Source organism: Amblyraja radiata, chromosome 9 (genome assembly GCF_010909765.2).
Source record: "Amblyraja radiata isolate CabotCenter1 chromosome 9, sAmbRad1.1.pri, whole genome shotgun sequence".
In the NCBI taxonomy this organism is placed as follows: Eukaryota; Metazoa; Chordata; class Chondrichthyes; order Rajiformes; family Rajidae; genus Amblyraja; species Amblyraja radiata.
This window is the reverse complement of record NC_045964.1, coordinates 63,126,181-63,146,824: the sequence shown is the minus strand read 5'-3', so window position 1 is coordinate 63,146,824 and position 20,644 is coordinate 63,126,181. Positions and strand designations below refer to the sequence as shown.

General features: G+C 48.0%; 1 protein-coding gene across 1 annotated transcript in view; it reads left to right on the top strand.

The window, feature by feature from the left end:
* syndig1l (synapse differentiation inducing 1 like) overlaps positions 1 to 20,644 on the top strand; it is an 88,521-nt gene that overhangs the window by 40,827 nt on the left and 27,050 nt on the right. The gene's annotated exons all lie outside the window — the stretch shown is intronic.

Genomic DNA, 20,644 nt, shown 5'->3' with positions numbered 1-20,644 from the left:
CATGTGATAGGAGTAGAATTAAGCAGTTTGGCCCATCAAGTCTACTCCGCCATTCAATCATGGCTGATCTATTTCTCCCTTGTAAACCCCATTCTCCTGTCTTCTCCCTATAACCCCTGACACCCGTACTAATCAAGAATCTATCTATCTCTGCATTAAAAATATCCACTGACTTGGCCTCCGCAGCCGTCTGTGGCAAAGAATTCCACAGATTCACCACCCTCTGACTAAATAAATTTCTTCCCATCTCCTCCCTAAAAGAACGTCCTTTAATTCTGAGGCTGTGACCTCTAGTCTTAGACTCTCCCACTGGTGTAGTTCAACGGTACCGGAACATTCCGCCTAGGCCGGCGAGGAGCCGAGATACCGACCGGCAAAGTCAGCCTCGGAAGTCGGCTATGGGAACGTATCTGCCGTCTCCGGCCGTGCCGGAGTTCCAGCGCGCCGGTCGCAGGGGGCAGATTTGACCCACCGATCGATCGCGGAAGTCCCGATGAGGTCGGGATCAGCGGCCTCACCCGGCCTAGGTGCCATGTTTTTTTGGGGGGGCAGGGGGCGGGGGGGTTTGTCCGGATTAATTTTGTACGGATTTAAGGAGGCGCCAGACCACCAGTGGCCGGAAAATCGGTGGTGGACCTGTAGATGTTTTTTAGAGAGTTTGTGGAGCAGGAAGGATAAATACAGATGAAAGGGAATCACTGCAAGAGGGAAGTGGAACTGGTTCCCCATACTACGGCAGTGTGGTGAACAAGAAGTCAACACAGTGAGATCACGGTGGCTCAGCGGTAGAGTTGCTGCCTCACAGCGCCAGAGACCCGGGTTCCATCCCGACTGCGGGCGCTGTCTGTACGTTCTCCCCGTGGACCACGTGGGTTTACTCCGGGTGCTCCGGTTTCCTCTCACACTCCAAAGACGTACAGGCTTGTAGGTTAAAAATTTGCTAACAATTGTAAGTTGCCCCTGGTGTGTGTAGGATGGTGCTGGTGTACAGGGGGGGAGGAGGTCATCGCTGGTCGGCGCGGGCTTGGTGGGCCGAAGGGTCTCGACCCGAAACGTCACCTATTCCTTCGCTCCATAGATGCTGCCTCCCCCTCTGAGTTTCTCCAGCATTTTTGTCTACCTTCGATTTTTCCAGCACTGCAGTTCCTTCTTGAACGATTCAATTGCTGTCACCTCCCCCCCCCACCCCCCCCCCCCCCCCACCCCCCTCCTTCTCACCAAAGGCTTCCCTTCACACTTTGCAGCGTTAAATGTTATACGACATGTGTCGGAACGATTCTCCAGCCTGTCTTGTATTCTCAAGAAGCCTGATGCTGTGTCCTCTCCGCTTCCATGTGGACTCTGCCTTGGAACGCGGAACATCACGGAAAAATAGGCGGCATATATAGAATTTCCAATTTCATCAGGAGCAATTGAATGTAACAGACAGCTGGCAGCCTGGGGCAAGAGGAGATGGTGAATAACAGTCGTTTTTATCTTAAGACCAGAGGGATATACTTGACAGCAATAAATATTAAAAATTCATTAGCCAGCATAATTGTGAAATATATATTTAAATGCTTGCTTGTACAGATTAGTGTTCTGTTTGACTAAAAGGCTGAATTGGCAAAGCACAGCTTTAATCTGATTTCATTTCTACCAATTTGTTAAATGAAATTAATATACTCTTACTGCAGTATACAAAGTAATGTCTGTTAAATCTAGTCATAGAAATCAATGTTCTTCCAGAAGAAGAAAAAAAAGAAATTAGCTGAATGTCGGAATAATTTTGCAAACAAAAGTTTGTTTCTGATCGACTTCGTGCTCTGTAGAAGGAATCCACGGTTTATTTTTCGCTCGTCAAAGAATGGGCATTGATGGCAAGTCACGGTATTTATTGCCCGCCTCTGCGGCAGGGAAACAAAGTTGCTGCCTTACAGCGCCAGTACCCGGGTCTCTGGCGCTGTAAGGTAGCAATCCTGCATCTAGAGTTCCTTGTGTCTCTAAACAGGATTCATGAACAGGAAAGGCTGTGTGTGTGTGTGTGTGCGCATGTGTGTGTGTGTGTGTGTGTTTGGAGGAGGAAGGGGATAGAAAGGGTTGAAATGAAGTGACAAGTGACTGGAAAATTTGGGTCAACACACAATGGCGGTGTTCTCAAAAGCAGTCGCTCAAGATGCAACAGATTAACAATTTGTGCGGCACGGTGGTGCAGCGGTAGAGACCCGGGTACGACCCCGACTACAGGTGCTGTCTGTACGGTGTTTGTACGTTCTCCCCGTGACCACGTGGGGTTTTTTCAGCGTGCTCCGGTTTCCTCCCACACTCCAGAGACGTCCAAGTTTGTAGGTGAATTGGCTTTGGTAAAATATGTACATTGTCCCTAGTGTATGTAGGGCCTGTTTCCGCGCTGTATCTCCAAACTAAACTAAACTTAACTAAACTAGATGCTGCCTGATGCACTGAGTTGCTCCAGCACATTTTTTTTGTAGACCAGCATCTGCAGTTCCTTGCATTTGTAATAATAATAATAATAAATTTTATTTAATGGGCGCCTTTCATACACCTCAAGGACACCTTACATAGTAATCGGAATAAAAACATATAATCGGAATAAAACAAGTAATTAAAGACATCACAGTGACACAAATTAAAAACAGAATTCAATCCAAAAACAGAAAATCAAAAACACAGTGTGAAAAGAGAGCAGCGGCAGCCAAAGCGCGCCAGCGTCCACTCTCTCTTCACGGCAGCCATCTTGGACACAGACCTACAGGACTACAATTTGACAAAAAAAATCATCCCCCCACAGTGGATAGCACTGTGGGGGAAGGCACAATGTCCAGTCCCCACCCCATGTTCACCCCAAAGTTTGTAGGTTAATTGGCTTCTGTAAAATTGCCCCTAATGTGTAGGATGCAAAATTGTGATGACGCAGGTCTAGGGCAACATTGAGGTTGGGGTAGTATTCCCTTGCTGTTGCTGCCCTGGTGCTTCTAACTGCTAGATGTTAGTGTCTTTGGAAGATGCTGCCTCAGGAGTCTTGGTGAGTTACTGCAGTCCATCCTGTAGATGGCTCTTACTGTTGCTGTTGTTCATTGGTGGCGGAGTTAGTGCATGGTTGTGGATTAGTTTAGTTTAGTTTAGTTTAGAGATACAGTGTGGAAATAGGCCCTTCGGCCCACCGGGTCTGCGCCGACCAGCAGTCCCCGCACATTAACACAATCCTACGCACACTAGGGACAATTCTTACATTTACCAAGCCAATTCACCTACATACCTGTACGTCTTTGGAGTGTGGAAGGAAACAAAAGATCTCGGAGAAAACCCACGCAGGTCACGGGGAGAATGTACAAACTCCGTGCAGACAGCACCCTTGGTCGGGATCGAACCCGGGTCTCCGGCGCTGCATTCGGTGTAAGGCAGCAACTCTACCGCTGCGCCACCGTGCCTAATTGGGTGCCTAATCAAGTGGGCTGCTCTGTCCTGGGTGGTGCTATGTTGGTTGAGTGTAGTTGATGCTGCCCTCATCCAGGCAAGTGCAGGATACTCCATCACACTCCTGACTTGAGCCTTGCAGACGGTGGACTAACATTGGGGAGTGACAGGGCGGAGAGATGACATTGAGGTGTTCCATAGAGTCAGGGATCGATCCACTTAATTGCACCATTGTGTGGGGATTTCAATAAGCTGAGGTGCCCTCACCAACCTCCACAGAGAAGGAGCGAGGTGAAATGAAGCCAAGCCAACAATCGCCCAACACCATGGAATGTATTGCAAGGCAATCTATTAAACGCTGGTCACAATACGTTTGTCTTCATCCATATCTCAGTTTAGTTTAGAGATACAGTGCGGAAACAGGCCCTTCGGCCCATCAGCGGTCCCCGCACATTAACACTATCCTACGCACACTAGGGACATTTTTATATTTACACCAAGCCGATTAACCTACAGACCTGCACGTCTTTGGAGTGTGGGTGGAAACTGAAGAACTTGGAGAAAACCCACGCAGGTCACGGGGAGAACGTACAAACTCAGTAAAGACAGCACCCGTAGTCAGGATCGAACCCGGGTCCCTGGCTCTGTTATGCCCCTGTCCCACTTAGGAAACCTGAACGGAAACCTCTGGAGACTTTGCGCCACGCCCAAGGTTTCCGTACGGTTCCCGGAGGTTGCAGGTAGTTGCCAGAGGTTACAGGTAGTGGAAGCAGGTAGGGAGACTGACAAAAACCTCCGGGAACCTCCGGGAACCGCACGGAAACCTTGGGTGGGGCGCAAAGTCTCCAGAGGTTTCCGTTCAGGTTTCCCAAGTGGGACAGGGGCATAAGGCAGCAACTCTACCGCTGTGCCACTGTGCCGCCCATTTAGTTCTGGACATTGACGGCAACTCCAGCATTTATTGTCTATCCCTACTTGCCCCTGAGAGATTGGCGGTGAACCACCATTTTGAACCATGGCGGTTCTTCTGGTGAAGGCCCTCCCACGGAGACTGAGAATTGAGACCCAGCGACAATAAAGATCCCACGCTATTAGTTCATGTCATAGGAGCAGAATAAGGCCATTCGGCCCATCGAGACTACTCTGCCACTCAATCATGGCTGATCTATCATTCTCCATCCAAACCCCATTCTCCTGCCTTCTCCCCACAACCCTCAACACCCTAACTAGTCAGGAACCTGTCAATGTCTGCCTTAAAAATACCCAATGGCTTGGCCTCCACAGCCGTCAGTGGCAATGAATTCCACTGTTTCGCCACCCATTGACTAATGAAATTCCTTCCCATCTCCTTTCCAAAGGGTATGCCCTTTTATTCTGAGACTGTGCCCTCTGGTTCATAGTCCCGCACCGGTAGAAAGATCCTCTCCGCATCTACTCTACCTGAGAGACTGGTCCGTCACTCAACTGTGCTCAATTATCAGCACGAGCCGGCATTGCCAGGATGTTTTCAGGCAGCTTTTCCTGGGGATGTTCACCCTGCCTCAGGCGATTAGTAACACAGGAGAGTAACACGGTTGCTCCCGTCCACGTTTCACAAGGAGCCGGGGTTTACGGAGCACACCTTTTCTCATTGCACTGCTTTGACTTTCAATCGGATGTTTGCAATTGATTTTCATCCTGAATTTTGATCTGTGGCCTATTTCGAGGCAACAGGAGGGGATCCAATAGACACCTTAGCCATCAGCACTTTATTATTGAGACATAATTTTTAGCCAAAAAAATAAATATATTAGGCCGTTTCAGAAAGCTAACCTGGGTAGTAGGGACCATAATGTTATACGTGGAAAAACCCATCGGGTTCACTGACGACCTTCAGAGAAGAAACTCTGGGCTCCTTCAGCAAGACTCTGGGGTCCTTGAGCAAATCCTGAGTAAAATGCTTGAGTCTTCACCGCCTTCTGTAATGGTCCACCAAACCTCCCAGTTCAAGGGGCAATAAGGGGCGGCACGGTGGCTCAGCGGTAGAGTTTCTGCCTTACAACGCCAGAGACCCGGGTTCGATCCTGTCCACGGGTGCTGACTGTACGGAGTTCCCACGTTCCAAAGACACATTGGTTCTACTAGTTCCACTCGTCGCATCCCTCTATCCCCTCGTTATCTCCTCTTCCCCAGCCAACAATGGGCCATTGTGGGCTCCACGCTTCCTTGGTCACCTGTTGCCAGCCCTGAATTGTTCTGGCCTTTTCCTACCTCCAGTTCCCTCCCTCTCCTCTGACTCAGTCTGAAGAAGGGTCCCGACCAGAAAAGTCACCAATCCATTTTCTCCAGAGATGCTGCCCGAGTAACCTGTTGAGTGAGGGGCCTGTCCCACTTAGGCGACCACAGGAGATTATGCGATCGCCACATGGTCGCCACGTGTTCACGGGTGGTTGCCGGGGAATCGGCTTCATGGTCGCGAGTAGTTCCCGCATTCTCGAAACTAGTCGCGGCTTCATTCTGGCGACCAGAATGAAGCCGCCATGGAGAGTAGCGAGAATTCTCGTGCCGTAGGTGCAGTGTTAGTGGGTCGACAGGAGGTCGTAGGTTCTCGTAGGTTGTAGCCGGTGCTGACCGGTAAATTTAATTGGCTCATTGGGGAAAAAAAACATAAACAGTAGTTTTCAGAACCAAGGATAACCGACCGGTAATGTTAATGTCTGCCGAGCTTCACAACCGTGTATCTCTGGCTTCTTAAAAGTTGTCTCCACTTCTTCTCCCCACCCCGTCTCCCCCTACTCACCCCTTCACCACCTTCTCTCCCCCCCCCCCCTCTCCACCCCTCTTTTAAAGGACTTTCGTGACCCTTCCCGTACACTGTGCTTTCACCGTCTTAATTACAGCGCCAACCTTCCTGTTCACTGTGGTGTGTGACTGTATCACATTGGCTTTACACCGTGTGAATTTCACTCAGACAGCGTTCCACCCGCTTGCCCTGTCCCCCGCCTGCATAACTGGCTGGCGAAGGAAGCGATGTGTGTGTGTGTCTGTGTGTGTTCCACTCTGACAGTCGTCGTTCCAGTCGCCGGCTTTTCAGCGACCTGCCACGACTTGACAGTCGCCTGAAGAATCGCCTAGGTGGGACAGGCCCATAACTCCAGCACTTTGTGTCTACCTGAAGGTTTGGCCTAATGTTCTCCTGTGTGGTTTATGGCCGATAATATGGAATAGCTGGGCGGTGGAGGGAATGGGATTATCGACTGGGATCACATGATCAAGCCTGGCAGAATGCTCCCACTCAAATTCCCAGTGCCCTTTTTTTTTTTTCCGGAAATGTTTTTTTATTAGATTTTTAAACAAATGTACAATTTACAAGGGAAGGTAGAAAGCTCAAACAATTTAGAAAACACTTAAACAAAATTATCAAATTAAAATATTAACATTTTTATCTATAATATATTCAACCACCTGCGGTGACCAGCGTTCACAGAAGGCCTCCACAGTCCCCGTGGACACCGCGTGTTCCCTCTCCAGGGACACACGGGCACGGACGTAACCCCGGAAAAGGGGCCCGCTGCCTGGACCCGCGAATGGATTCCCAGTGCCCTGGGACTTTCCATGGGGAGGTTAAGGGGAAAGACCTATTTCCCACTCCTTCCAGGCTGGTGATTAGGAACTGATGGAGCAAAGGACAAGCTATTATTAGACGAAAGCTGTGCTTGTATGAGGCGGGCCACTGATTACAGAGCAACAGAAGTCTACGCCAAATGTTAGTTTATTCAGGCAGAGCCAAATGAGTCACACAAGAGAAGGTAGACACAAAATGCTGGAGTAACTCAGCGAGTCAGGCAGCATCTCTGGAGAAAAGGAATAGGTGATGTTTTGGCTCGAGACCCTTCCTCAGGGGCACAAGAGTCTTGACACGGTGAGTGTACTGACTGAGTCATAGCATTCAATCCCTTATCATGTATCTGTGCACTGCGAATGGCTCGATTGTAATCATGTGTTGTCTTTCCGCTGACTGGATAGCACGCAACAAAAGCTTTTCACTGTGGCCCGGTACACGTGACAATAAACTAAACTGAACTGAACTGAGCGCAGGTGGGGTGAGGAGAAGTGGGTGTCTGAGCTCAGGAAGGGAGACCGAGGTGCTGCTGAAGGAGACGAAACCACTGCCTTCTGTGGCAGAGAATTCCACAAATTCGCAACTCTGGGTGAAAAAGTTTTTTCTCATCACAGTGCTAGGCAAAGAGACATTTCAGGTAACATATTTTTTGTACAGATATTTTCAGCTGTATGAGGCCATTTATTGAAACATATAAGATGATTCAGGGTTTGGACAGGCTAGAGGCAGGAAACATGTTCCCAATGCTGGGAGAGTCCAGAACCAGGGGCCTCAGTTTAAGAATAAGGGGTAAGCCATTTAGAACGGAGATGAGGAAATACATTTTCACACAGAGAGTTGTGAATCTGTGGAATTCTCTGCCTCAGAAGGCAGTGGAGGCCAATTGTCTGGAGGTTTTCAAGAGAGAGTTAGATAGAGATCTTAAAGATAGCGGAGTCAAGGGATATGGGGAGAAGGCCGGAATGGGGTACCGATTGTGGATGATCAGCCATGATCACAGTGAATGGCGGTGCTGGCTCGAAGGGCTGAATGGCCTACTCCTGCATCTATTGTCTATTGTCTATTTCATGAAATATATATATTTTGGGGGTTATTTTACTGCTTATGTGTTAGAAAAATTCTAAGTTTCTGTTACGTAAACTACCAGCAGAAAGCTTGGGAATCACTTTCAGAGTTTCCCCCTGAACCCCCACTGGGGCGCTGCTCCTGGACCCCGTCAGGGGCCTAGCCAGCCTCCTGGACCCCCGGCCAATATTTCCTATGTTTTTTCTGGAGGTGAATATCATGCTTATTTCAGCACTAGCCCTTGCATTTTCTTCAGCCGAATATTGTGCCCCTGTTTGGTCCAGGTCATCCCACACACACCATGTGGACACCCAATTGAACTCAACAATGAGGATCATCACAGGAACAATCCGCTCAACACCACTCCCCTGGCTCCCTGTCCTATCCAACATAGCCCCTCCACACATCCGGCGGGTAGTCCTCACTCAAAGGATGCTCCAAAAGACCAAAAACTCCCCTCACCTGCCAATTCACATGGACATCTTCAACCCACCCACTGCTCGACTTCCATCTAGACGACCAATTTGGAAGAACCCACCACCAGCTGATTTCACCATCCAATCAGCTTGGAAAAAGGAATGGGAGTCCAAGGACGTCCCAAATAAACATCTGGTGTCAGACCCCACCCTACCGGTCCCTGGCACCAATCTCCCAAGGAAGCAGTGGACGACGCTGAATAGATTCAGGACTGGACATGGCCCCTGCTTGGCCAGCCTTCACAAATGGGGCAGCAGCCCAACCCCACGCTGTGCTTGTGGAGAGCAGCAAACAATGCAACACATCATTGAAGCATGCCCTCAACAAAGACTCAAAGGAGGACTTGTCACCCTTCATACAGCAGATCAAGAGGCAACTGCTTGGCTAAAGGACTTTGCATTCGCTAAATAAATAAGTCCACATTGCTTAAACATTTTAGGTCTACTGTATGAGAAGGGGTTTAAAAAAAATAATAATAGTTAAATTAAAAATTCGAAGGTTATTAAAGTATCATGTAGGCTAGCCGTAAACGAAAAACACTTTCTAATTAAGGATTTCATTCTAAATATATTTAATATAAAATAATTATAAATAATTTAAAACACTATTAACATTTATGACAGAAATTAAAATTTGTGGTGATCTGTCGTGGAACAACCCCGTTGAAGAAGATAACTGGTTACCCAGACCTCGTTGCTGGTTGCGATTGCGAAGGGACCCCCTTAACAGTTCAGGGCCCCAAAAATGTAGGTCCACCAATACCCACAGCAAACCCACGCGGTCATAGGCTGAATGTGCAAACTCCATACAAAGATACATTAAAATGATTGCGATTCAAAATAAATGTTCAAGGTTTTTCTCACATATAATACCAAGTTTTAGAACCAGCTATTCCTGGGTTTGGTGCTGATTAAAACCATTTCTCTTTTGCTCCGAGCCATATAGCATCTCCCCGCTGCTATGTTACTGTGGATGCTGTGATTTATTTTCTGCTAATTAAAATGATGTATTAATTCAGTGGAAGACATTGTACAAGTGCAATGTGCGTGTGTGCCTGAGGGACTCGGAGCTACGTGACAAGTCGAAGAGCTGGCCTGGTGACTGTCCATCAGTACTGATGTGCCTCAATGTTCACAACATAGCTCCAGCCTTATGCAAGAAGTGATGTTCAGTATAGATAGACACAAAATGCTGGAGTACACAGGCAGCATCTCTGGGGAGGAGGAATGGGTGATGTTTCGGGTCAAGACCCTTCTTCAGACTAAGAGTCAGGGAAGTTATGGAAGAATCGGGGTGGGGGAGGGAAGGTGAGAGAGGGGATGCAAGTTGGAAAAACCAATAGTCATATCGCTGCCCAAGCGAAATATGAGGTGCTGTTCCACCAGCTTGCGTTTGGCCTCACTCTGACAGTGGAGGAGGCACAGGACAGGAAGGTTTAGTTTAGTTTACTTTAGTTAACTATAGTTGAGGGATACAGCATGGAAACAAGCCCTTTGGTGATTGGGGCTGAGTTTAATGGAGACTAGACGATGTGACCCATTGGGTCCCAGTCACACGGGACTGGGTGGTGTGGGAGAGGGGGGAGGGTGGTGTGGGGGTTGGGTGGTGTGGGGGTTGGGTGCTGTGGGGGGGTGGTGTGGAGGGGTGGGGTGGTGTGGGAGAGGGGTGGGGGTGGGAGAGGGGGGGGGGGTGTGGGTGTGGGAGTGGAGGGCAAACACTCCACGAGAAGGATATGGTGTGCTGAAGGATCTTGTCAGGCTCTTGATTCCGGATCAGTTCCTGGGGATTGGAGGGTAGCTACTGTTATCCCACTCTTTAAGAAAGGCGAGAGAGAGAAAAAAGAGAATTATAGACCTGTTATCCTGACATCAGTGGTGGGAAGATGCTGGAGGCAATTATAAAAGATGAAATAGGGGCACATTTGGATAGCAGTATGGTCCGAGTCAGCATAGATTTACGAAGGGGAAATCCTGTTTGACTAATCTTCTGGAATTTTTTGAGGATGTAACTAGGAAAATGGACAAGGGAGAGTCAGTGGATGTAGTGTACCTGGACTTTCAGAAAACATTTGATATGGTCCCACATAGGAGATTAGTGGGCAAAATTAGGGCACATGGTATTAGGGGTAGAGTGCTGACATGGATAGAAAATTGGTTGGCAGACAGCAAACAAAGAGTAGGGATTAACGGATCCCTTTTCAGAATGGCAGGCAGTGACTAGTGAAGTACCGCAAGATTCAGTGCGGGGACCACAGCTATTTACAATATACATCAATGATTTAGATGAAGGGATTCAAAGTAACAATAGCAAATTTGCAGATGACACAAAGCTGGGTGGCAGTGTGAACTGTGAGGAGGATGCTATGAGGATGCAGGGTGACTTGGACAGGTTGGGTGAGTGGGAAGATGCATGGCAGATGCAGTTTAATGTGGATAAATGTGAGGTTATCCACTTTGGTGGTAAAAACAGGAAGACAGATTATTGTCTGAATGGTGTCAGGTTGGGAAAAGGGGAAGTGCAACGGGATCTGGGGGTCCTTGTTCATCACTCACTGAAAGTAAGCATGCAGGTACAGCAGGCAGTGAAGAAAGCTAATGGCATGTTAGCCTTTACAACAAGAGGTTGGGTATAGGAGCAAAGTGGTCCTTCTGTAGTTGTACAGGGCCCTAGTGAGACCACACCTGGAGTATTGTGTGCAGTTTTGGTGTCCAGATTTGAGGAATTACATTTTTGCTATTGAGGGAGTGCAGCATAGGTTCATGAGGTTAATTCCCAGGACGGCGGGACTGACATATGTTGAAAGAATGGAGCGACTGGGCTTGTCTACACGGGAATTTAGAAGGATGTGAGGGGATCTTATTGAAACATCAGATTATTAAGAGATTGGACAGGCTAGAGGCAGGAAACATGTTCCCGATATTGGGGGAGTCCAGAACCAGGGGCCACAGTTTAAAAATAAAGGGTAAGCCATTTAGAACTGAGATGAAGAAAAACTTTTTCACACAGAGAGTTGTGAATTTGTGGAATTCTCTGGCTCAGAAGGCAGTGGAGGCCAATTCGCTGGATGCTTTCAAGAGAGAGTTAGATAGAGCTCTTAAAGATAGCGGAGTCAGGGGATATGGTGAGAAAGTAGGTACGGGGTACTGATTGTGGATGATCAGCCATGATCATATTGAATGGCGGTGCTGGCTCGAAGGGCCGAATGGCCTACTCCTGCACCTATTGTCCATTGTTTATTGTCTATTGTCTATTGTTATCAGCATGAGCAGAATTTAGGCAGATGGGGAGAAGTAAGTAGTAGTGTGAAGTTAGCCCAGCCCAGTGGAAAGAATGGAAAAGCAAAGTATTATTAAAACATTGGTCTTTGGAGAGATCCATGTATCTTGTGCAAATTTTTATTCGGAGGGGGCGCTGCTCTGGCAGCAGCCATGTCATGCAGCTCGTCAGTTTTTCAACTTTTTAAATTTTTTTTAGTATGTTTTAAAGTCTGTATTTAATGTTTCTTTGTGTGTTTTATGTGAGGGGTGGTGTGGGGGGTAAGGGGGAACCGCTTCGGTCGCCTCCTCCACGGAGAGGCGAGTTTTTCCAGGTCGCCTCCCCCGTGGCCTAACATCAAGGATCGACGCGACCTTTCCCGGAGACGCGCCCGGGGCTTCAGCGGCGGGCGCAGCGTGGACTCTCGGCGTGGAGCGGGTGAGCCCTCACTGGGGCTCGCTGGAGGGGAGCGCTCCGTTTCGCTGCCCGGGGCAGCCGGCAGCCTGAAGTCGCAGCCTGAAGCCGCGGTCTGCAGAGCTCCAGCTGGTGCGGCGTCTACAGCCCGGGATCTCACGTTGGGGACCCGGGGGAAGAAGAAGCCATCACTGCCGGCCCGCGGCCAACTTCTACCGCGGGTCCGGCATGGACTTACCATCACCCCTGGAGGGGAGCTTCGACCGCCGGCCCTGCAGTCTACGGTGCTTCTGGCTGCGGCGGGGACTTAAATCTTGACCGCCGGTCTGCGGCCTACAACAACTTAAAGCCGCGGTCTCCGGTGAGGAAGAGCCGATCCTGGACTGACTCTGGACTCTGGTCCTGACCACGGGGGGGGAAATGGAGGAGGACTGGCCAAATGTTGTGCCTTCCACCACAGTGATGAATGCTGTGGTGGATGTTTGTGTTACAGTTTTATTGTGGTTGTGTGTTCTTTATTATTGTATCGCTGCAGACAACCCAAATTTCCACCAGCCTGGCTGTGTGGCAATAAATTATATCTAATCTAATCTAATCTAAACAGAACATAGAAACAAAGACATAGAAACATAGAAACTTTGAGTCAGCACCGCCATTCAATAAGATCATGGCTGATCAGTAAGCCATTCCAGCTTTCTCCCCATACCCTCTGATTCCGTTAGCCCTAAGAGCTAACTACAGCGCAGAAACCCCTTCCGTTCGGTCATCCGAGTCTGCGCCGACCAGCGATCCCCGCACACTAAAGGGCCCGTCCCACTTTCACGACCTAATTCACAACCTTTTTTACTTGTGGACATTTTTCATCAGGCTAGAAAAATGCCCCGAGTTACTTGATGCCACGATTACCTACGACTAGCATCACGGCCTGCTACGACCTACCTACGACCTCCTACGACCTCCTACGACCTTGTGACAACCAAGCTGCGAGTATGAGTCAAGGGCAATCTTGGCAGAGGTCGTGAATTAGGTCGTGAAAGTGGGACAGGCCCTTAACACTATCCTACACACACACTGGGCAATTTACAATTTTACCAAAGCCAATTAGCCTACAAACCTGTACGTATTTGGAGTGTGGGAGGAAACCGGAGCACCCGGAGAAAACCCACGCTGGTCACAGGGAGAACGTACAGGTATGTACGTGCAAAGACGTACAGGTATGTAGGTTGATTGTCTTGGTAAATGTAAAAATTGTCCCTCGTGGGTGTTGGATAGTGTTAATATGCGGGGATCGCTGGTTGGCGCAGACTCGGTGGGCCGAAGGGCCTGTTTCCACACTGTATATCTAAACTAAACTAAACGTACAAATTCCATACAGACTGTGGTCAGCGTCGAACCCGGGTCACTGGCGTTGTACGGCAGCAGCTCTACCGCGGTACCACAGCCCCAGAAGGTTCTAGAAGGTGGCAACACACAGGGGCAATTAAGGATGCATAATAAATGCTGTCAAATGTAAGGGTGTCATTTTCTTGATTAGTACGAGTGTCAAAGGTTACAGAGAGAAGGCAGGAGGATGGGGTTGAGAGGGAGAGATAGATGAGCCATGATTGAATGGCGGAATAGACTCGATGGGCCGAATGGCCTAATTCTGCTCCAATGACAAGAATTTATGCTGGCCTGTGAGCATTACTCATACCCTGCAAGGAATCCCTAAAATAGTAACAAAATAACAATAACTTAGTAACTGATTCAGTCTAGTTATTAGTAATTTGAGCTGCTGTCGCACATTATAAAACTAACACCTTATTAAAAATTGTTATGTATTCTGATAAACCCATTTTAAACTGAATGAATGAAACAATTTTAAGTATATCAATGAATATATTTTAATAGTACAATTTGTGATGTGTTGCTGATTATGATCATAGGAGCGTTTAGGACCAGAGGCCACAGCTTCAGAATAAAAGGACGTACCTTTACAAAGGAGATGTTGAGGAATTTCTTAAATGAATTGTGAATCTGTTTCTTGGTGAATTTGTGGAATTCATTGCCACAGACGGCTGTGGAGGCCAAGTCAATTGATATTTTGAAGGCAGAGATAGATAGATTTCTTGATTAGTAGAGGAGTCAGGGGTTATGGGGAGAAGGCAGGAGAATGGAGTTGAGAGGGAGAGATAGATCAGCCATGATTGAATGGCGGAGTAGACTTGATGGGCTGAATGGCTTAATTCTGCCCCTACAACCTATGTTGAAAATGGAAAATAGACTCTTAAGGGCCTGTCCCACGAGCATGCGACTGCATGCGGCGAGCGCGACCAAACCGGAAGCGGGGACCGCGCAGGGGCCGCGCGAAGGTCGAGAGATCCCCGTACAGGGCCTGTCCCACGAGCATGCGACTGCATGCGGCGAGCGCGACCAAACCGGAATGGGGGCCGCGCGGAGGTCGAGTGATCCCATACGAGTTGACGTGAAGTTCGAGCGAAGTCCGCGGGAAGTTCGCGCTAGGCTTATGCCATCAAGACGCTGCGTACGCCGTCGAGACGCTGCGCACGCCCGTCGAGGCAGTGCGTACGGCCTCAATGCGGCTGCGGGCCGGCAGGCCGTTGCCGCGCGGAGTTTTTGGACAGTGTCAGATTTTCGGAGCCCCGCGCGATGTCGGAACAAGCTCCGCACAACTCCATACGGCTCCGGCGATCGAAGTGGGACCGGCCCCGCGAGACCGTACGGCTCAAGCGACCACGTTAGGTCGCGCTTGCCGCATGGAGTCGCATGCTGGTGGGACAGGCTCTTTAACAAATATATCTCTGCATCCACTTCCTATTTTCAGAACCTTACACCCAGTAACCCTGGGTTATTACATGTTTATATCTTTTATTTACTAAGTTCCTAAATGCACATTTATAATGGAAGCCTCCGATGTAAACATGTCACCGTAATTACACTCTCCCAACAGTGGTGGCACTATGGCAAAAAAGGACAAAAAATGCTGGAATAACTCAGCGGGTCAGGCAGCATCTCTGGAGAACAGGGACAGGTAATGTTTCAGGTCCAGACCCTACTTCAGAGTACAGCATTTCATTTCCTTGGCCTTCATTACATCCCAAACAAATCCATTTCACGGGCTTTCCAATTCAGTTTAGTTTAGTTGAATTTAATTTATTTATTCTCATGTGTACCGAGGTACAGTGAAAAGCTTCTGTGAAGCTTCCAGTCAGCGGAAAGATTATACATGATTACAATCGAGCCATTTACAGTGTACAGAAACAGGATAAGGGAATAAAGTTTAGTGCAAAGTAAAGCCAGTAAAGTCCGATCAAAGATAGTCTAAGCGTCACAAATGAGGTAGATAGTAGTTCAGGACTGTTCACTGGTTGTGTATCTTAGTAATTACAATATGTAGTACTAATAACATTTAAAATGGAGCTTGAATTATATCTCCACAATTTAATCGATTTTCCTTCCTCTAACTACAATGCACCTTGTAAATAATAGATTGAATTAACAGGCTTGATATTGGAATGGCATATCCTTGTATTGCCTGAGTAAGAATTTATATATATTTCCTTCTTGCTGGGCCAATGTGACAATGTTGGTTCAAGGGGATGAGGTAACAAGGCAGAGCTGGGTAACAGAGTTTAAGAAGAATTGAAGATAGGGTGGCACTGTGGCACAGCGGTAGAGTTGCTGCCTTACAGCACCAGAGACCCGGGTTCGATCCTGACTACGGGTGCTGTCTGTACGGAGTTTTTTACTTTCTCCCCGTGACCTGCGTGGGTTTTCTCCGGGTGCACTGGTTTCCTCCCACATTCCAAAGACGTACAGGTATGTACGTAAATTGGCCTTGGTAAAAATTGTAAATTGTCCCCGATGTGTGTAGGATAGTGCTAGTATAGGGGGATCGCTGGTCGGCGCGGACTCGGTGGGCCGAAGGGCCTGTTTCCACGCTGTATATCTAAACTAATCTAAACTAAGCTAAACTAGACACAGTGCTGGACCAACTCAGCGGGTCAGGCAACATCTACGGAGAAAGGGAACAGGTGATGTTTCGGGTTGGAACCCTTCTTCAGACTCAAAGAATAATTGTAATGGATGGTCAGAGGATTGTGAATTATTGGGCGACACGGTGGCGCAGCGATAGTGTTGCTGCCTTACAGCGATGAGACCCGGGTTCGATCCTGACTACGGATGCTGTCTGTACGGAGTTTGTACGTTCTCCCCGTGACCTGCGTGGGTTTTCTCCGGGTGCTCCCGTTCTCTCCCACTTTCTAAAGACGTGCAGGTTTGCAGGTTAACTGGCTTTGGTAAATTGTCCCCAGCTAGTGTACTGGAGATCGATGGTTGGCATGGACTCGGCGGGTCCTGTTTCCACGCTGTATCTCTAAACAAAAGTTTCTTAATGATGCTTGGATGAGGATCTTGTTAGTTGATGGGTGATATTTAATGCAAAGGGGATGGGTAGAGAGCGGATAGATTTGTGATGGAGGCTTTGACTTGAAAGTTCTAATCAGGGTTGAAATGAAAAATAATTAAAATATCATAAAATCATGAGAGGAATAGATCGGGTAGATGATGCACAGAATCTCTTGCCAAGAGCAGGGGAATCGAGGTCCAGAGGACCTAGGTTTAAGGTGAAGGGGAAAAGATTTACCAGGAATCTGAGGGGTAACTTTTTCCACACAAAGGGTGGTGGGTGTATAGAAACATAGAAACATAGAAATTAGGTGCAGGAGTAGGCCATTCGGCCCTTCGAGCCTGCACCGCCATTCAATATGATCATGGCTGATCATCCAACTCAGTATCCCGTACCTGCCTTCTCTCCATACCCTCTGATCCCCTTAGCCACAAGGGCCACATCTAACTCCCTCTTAAATATAGCCAATGAACTGGCCTCGACTACCCTCTGTGGCAGGGAGTTCCAGAGATTCACCACTCTCTCGGTTTTAAAGGATTTCCCCCTTATCCTTAAGCTGTGACCCCTTGTCCTGGACTTCCCCGACATCGGGAGCTATCTTCCTGCATCTAGCCTGTCCAACCCCTTAAGAATTTTGTACGTTTCTATAAGATCCCCTCTCAATCTCCTAAATTCTAGAGAGTATAAACCAAGTCTATCCAGTCTTTCTTCATAAGACAGTCCTGACATCCCAGGAATCAGTCTGGTGAACCTTCTCTGCACTCCTTCTATGGCAATAATGTCCTTCCTCAGATTTGGAGACCTGTATGGAACAAGCTGCCAGAGGAGGTAGTTGAGGCTGGGACTATCCCAACTTTTTAAGAAACTGTTGGACAGGTACATGGATAGGACAGGTTTGGAGGGAGATGGGCCAAAACGCGGGCAGGTGGGACTAGTGTAGCTGGGACATTGTTGGCCGGTGTGGGCAAGTTGGGCCGAGGGGCCTGTTTCCTCACTGTATGACTCTATGACTAGATGACACCAGCCAAAGGAATGGAAATAGGTGGAAACATAGCATGTCCAAGATGGGTGAGTGGACCTGTTTCTGTGCTTTATGAGCGTGGAGCTTTATTAATTTACATTTAATTTGATACTCTGCAGCAGCTAGTGATTGTGTTCTCATTTGGTTGTTGAGGCACCCAGTGTATGTGCCTGTAACGTAACTAATGTTGGAAGATTAATGGGAGGGATGCGGTGGTAGATTTCACACTATTGCAGCAATCCATAATGGTATTGCAGCAATCCAGGCGGGTCAATAAAACTATCTGTTGAGACAAGCTCACAGCAAGTCGAAGGTGTGAAGCTCCGCAAAGAGCCCAATATCTGCTTCTCCCACAGTTAGTTTGTTCGAGAGAGTCAAGAGTGTTTTATTGTCAGCGTGTGTCGGAAGGAACTGCAGATTCCACCGTTTACACCGAAGATCAACACAAAATGCTGGAGTAACTCAGCGGGACAGGCGGCATCTCTGGGGAGAAGGAATGGGTGACGTTTCGGGTCGAGACCCTTCTTCAGACTGAGAGTCAAGGGAAAACGAGAGATATGAAAAGGCACACAGTATAAATTAATCAAAGATGTGCAAAAAGCAAAGATGATTGCTATTGGCTGCAACCTTCCCTCCATTGACGAACTGTAGAAACATAGAAACATAGAAACATAGAAAATAGGTGCAGGAGTAGGCCATTCGGCCCTTCGAGCCTGCATCGCCATTCAATATGATCATGGCTGATCATCCAACTCAGTATCCTGTACCTGCCTTCTCTCCATACCCCCTGATCCCTTTAGCCACAAGGGCCACATCTAACTCCCTCTTAAATATAGCCAATGAACTGGCCTCAACTACCTTCTGTGGCAGAGAGTTCCAGAGACTTACCACTCTCTGCGTGAAATTTTTTTTTCTCATCTCGGTCCAAAAGGATTTCCCCTTTATCCTTAAACTGTGACCCCTTGTCCTGGACTTCCCCAACATCGGGAACAATCTTCCTGCATCTAGCCTGTCCAACCCCAAGATCATCTCTGACCCCTCTCACCCTGGCCACAAACTCTTTGAATCACTTCCCTCTGGAAGGCGACTCCGGACTGTCAAACTACCACAGCCAGACATAAAAACAGCTTTTTTCCACGAGTAGTAGCTCAGATTCAGATTCAATCGTTATTGTCATTGTGCAGTGTACAGTACAGAGACAACGAAATGCAGTTAGCATCTCACCCAGAAGAGCGAACATAGAATAATGAGCAATAAATATATATACGTACATACAGTAGTAGCAGTGCAATTTTTCTGGGGGAAGAAGGTCCGGGAGAAGCTGTTCCTGGACCTGCTGGTCCGGCAACGGAGAGACCTGTAGCGCCTCCCGGATGGGAGGAGGGTAAACAGTCTGTGGCTCAATAGCCAGAAATGGGTAGCCTCCTTTTGCTCTGGTATTTTATCTGGTTCACATGTTTGATCAATGGTGTTTTATTATTAATGTTTAGTGTTTTATGTGTCATTCATAACTGTCATTGTATGTCATGTTGTCACTTGCGGGCGGAGCACCAAGGCAAATTCCTTGTATGTGAATACTTGGCCAATAAACCTATTCATTCATTCATTCGTCATCAAGGGAAGGTGGAGCCCACAATGGTCTAAGTTGTGAAGGTTGTGTTCATAAATTCATGTTCATAAGTGATAGGAGCAGAATTAGGCCATTCGGCCCATCAAGTCTACGCCATTCAACCATGGCTGATATATCTTACCCTCTCAACCCCATTCTCCTGCCTTCTCCCCATAACCCCTGACACCCGCACTAATCGAGAAATATATCTATCTCTGCCTTAAAAATATCCATTGACTTGGCCTCCCCAGCCGTCCGTGGCAATGAATTCCACAATTCCTTCATTCACTGGTTCAAGAAATTACTGGGTGTAACGGTCGGAATACCTTCGACTTTTCACCACAGGAGCGAGTGATTTCTCAGCAATTTCACACAGGCTCCGCAGTTCACTCGATAAGCCAGTCAATGGAAAACTGCCACTTCTGCGTAAGTGATGCAAATGAGTCAAACAAGCCGATCAAAGAGGCTGATTCTGCCTGCAGCCAAACTTCGATTTTAGATTCCCCCAGGGTGCGTGCCTGAGTGCCCTGAAGGCTGGTAAAGTTGAACGATCGTAAATGCACGAGCCGGCGAATCTGCGCTCATCTGTGTTTAGCATACTTGGTTTACTGTGTACAGATGCACGATGAGGGAATAACCTAGAGTGCGTGGTAATGCCAGCAAAGTCCGATCAAGGATAGTCCGAGGGTCACCAAAGAGGTAGATAGTAGTCTTAACAAGGGGAGAGTCGTTGTAATCATGCGCGAACATTCTCTCTCCCCTGACTCATTTCCCTCTCCCCTGACAGCGAGACATCTAACCCTGCATTACAAAGGCTCAAAGTCTAACAACGCAGCTCAAACCTATTGGAGACAGACACAAAATGCTAGAGTAACTCAGCGGGACAGGCAGCATCTCTGGAGAGAAGGAATGGGTTACCTTTTGGGTTGAGGCCCTTCTTCAAACCTATTGGACTCTTTCCATCATGCTCGGATTTCCCCTCTGGAGGCAGGCGAGGTAGATTTCTGAAGAAGGGTCTCGACCCGAAAAATCGCCCATTCGTTCTCTCCAGAGATGCTGCCTGTCCCGCTGAGTTACTCCAGCTGTTTGTGTCTATCTTAGATTTCTATTTGTTCTTGCTTGTGGCTTCTATTAGAACATTCTTTAACCGTGTGTTCTCCATCGAGATCGAGGGTTTCCTCTCCAAGCCCAATTTGCCGAACCCAGCTGCCGCGTTCTATTCTAGCTGAAAGCAAACCACAATAATCAAAAATGAATGTTGTCAGCTTCAGCGCGCAATGGTCTTTTCCATCCCGTTCAACTTGAATATAACCCCGCTGCAAATCGGCTGCGTTTGTAGCGATGTTAGACATCACGTCCGAAAGGGAAGTCTGTTCC